This window comes from Octopus bimaculoides, chromosome 11 (assembly GCF_001194135.2).
Source record: "Octopus bimaculoides isolate UCB-OBI-ISO-001 chromosome 11, ASM119413v2, whole genome shotgun sequence".
NCBI lineage: Eukaryota > Metazoa > Mollusca > Cephalopoda > Octopoda > Octopodidae > Octopus > Octopus bimaculoides.
Window position 1 is genome coordinate 10860683 of NC_068991.1, and position 2611 is coordinate 10863293.

General features: G+C 39.4%; 1 protein-coding gene across 2 annotated transcripts in view; it reads left to right on the plus strand.

The window, feature by feature from the left end:
- Positions 1 to 2611, plus strand: part of LOC106874024 (transcription factor mef2A-like) — a 115536-nt gene that overhangs the window by 26299 nt on the left and 86626 nt on the right. The gene's annotated exons all lie outside the window — the stretch shown is intronic.

Here is a 2611-nt window from a genome sequence, read left to right on the forward strand (position 1 = left end):
ATTAGATCGCAGAAGGGCACTGAAACTTTTTTGGCACTTCATAATATACAGTACAATTGGGAGATACATAGAAAGTATAGCATCTTTTTTTATATTCTTAAATATAGGCGCAGGAGTGGCCGTGTGGTAAGTAGCTTGCTTACCAACCACATGGTCCCGGGTTCAGTCCCACTGCGTGGCACCTTGGGCAAGTGTCTTCTGAGTGGATTGGGTAGACGGAAACTGAAAGAAGCCCGTCATATATATGTATATATATATAGGTATGTGTGTGTATATGTTTGTGTGTCTGTGTTTGTCCTCCCAGCATCGCCTGACAACCGATTGCTGGAGTGTTTACGTCCCCGTAACTTAGCGGTTCGGCAAAATAGACCGATAGAATAAGTACTAGGTTTCCAAAGAATAAGTCCCCGGGTCGATTTGCTCGACTAAAAGCGGTGCTCCAGCATGGCCGCAGTCAAATGACTGAAACAAGTAAAAGAGTAAGAGAGATATGTTCTGAAGAGATTAAAACGCCTCTCGTTATTTTGTAAGTTTTTCGTATTGCAAAAATACGATCTGAGATCAAGTTATTTGCAAAACAAGCGGGACTAAAAACACTCTGTAGATAAAACGATTGGCGAAAGTGTGACTACATATTTGATCGTTTGTGTTTCTGCGTGTGTATGACAGTGTGTGTGTATGTGTGTGTGTGTATACACATATTTATGTATTGGGTTGTCCGGTAAGTTCGTGCCGATTTTTTGTAGCTTACCTTTCGACTTATTTGCCATGAAACCACCTCAGTTCTGGGAAGAGGGTATTTTCAAGTTAACGGAAAGATGGAGACGCATTGTGCAACAAAATGGTTCATATTTGGTCGATTAAAAATGTAATGGCAAAGTATTTATTGACCTTTTTCTTTCCTTTAAAAATCGGCATGAACTTTCCGGACAACCCAATATTTGTGACTACATACGTACATATGCATACATACATACATACATACATACATACATACATACATACATACATTCATAGGAGCAAGCGTGGCTATGTGGTAAGAAGTTTCTTTCTCAGTCACATAGTTCCGGGTTCAGTCCCAATGCGTGCCGTGCCACCTTGGGCAAGCGTGAGAGCTGATTTGGTAGACGGATACTGAAAGAAACCCGTCGTGTGTGTGTGTGTGTGTGTGTGTGTATGTGTGTTTATGTATATATGTATATGTGTGTGTTTGTGTGTGTGTGTGTGTTTACCCACTAACACTGCTTGACAACCGGTGTTGGTGTGTATACGTACCTGTCGGCTACTATTCTTGCACAAATCACACACTGCTAAGCATGCCATCAAAAGTTCAGTGGTTGGATATTGAATAGAATTTATTATCAAAGACCTGCTAGTGATGTTGGCATTGTAGAAATCTTTAGGCTTTTATCTTACCTACGCGATAAATTGCACACACACACACACACACACACACACACACACACACACACACACACACACACACACACACACACACACACACACACACACACACACACACACACACACACACACACACACACACACATATATATATGTATATATATGTATATAAATACATGAATGTATGTGTATGTGTGTGTGAGTGTGTCTCTGAATTGGTTCACAAGAAGCTATAAGATGTCGCACTGGCTACTAAGGTTTTCTGTAATTGAATCAGCTGTAAGCTAACGAAAGTGATTACGCGTCACTTGTTCTTTTCTTATTCGTTTATTAATACATATATACTTACACACACTCACGCATACATACAACCACACACACACATATATAATAATAATAATAATAATAATAATAATGATAATAATAATAATTAATTCGTTTTATTAGCCACAAGGGCTAATATCAATTAAAAACATATAAGGACAAAGACAGGACGAAATTTCTGCTACCAGTGGCCTAGTGTGTAAAACTTTAGTACATAGACTATATATTATTCATATAAATATCTCTTATGTGTTTAAATGTACACTGTACTTATATGAATTATATATATACACACCTGTGAGGGTGTATGTGTCTTCCACTACCGTTTGACAACCGGTATTGGTTTGTTTAAGTTCTCGCAAACGTAGCAGTTCGGCAAATAGGAAAACGATAGAATAATTATCAGGGGTAAAAATTGAAGTAAAAAATTAAGTGCTGGGATCGATTTGTTCGACTAAATACTCCAAGGCGGTGCCCCAGTATGGCCGCAGCCGTCCTAATTCCTTAAACGAGTAATAGAAGATGGATGATAAATCGAGGCATGTGATGAATTTTTTTTTTGCTTTCTCTCTGACATTCCGGATTATCTCTCTGCGGAAGGTTACGAATTAAACAGAAGGTTCCTCTCAATAGTTCGTTGACCTATCAACCAGAGACACCTCGCATATTTGCAAAATGGCAAGAAAACATTGCAGCCCAAGATAGACGCAGAGACGAAAAAAAAAAAAAAGGAAAAAAAACCTCAACATAGGCGCAGGAGTGGCTGTATGGTAAGTAGCTTGCTTACCAACCACATGGTTCCGGGTTCAGTCCCACTGCGTGGCATTTTGGGCAAGTGTCTTCTACTATAGCCTCGGGCCGACCAAAGCCTTGTGAGTGGATT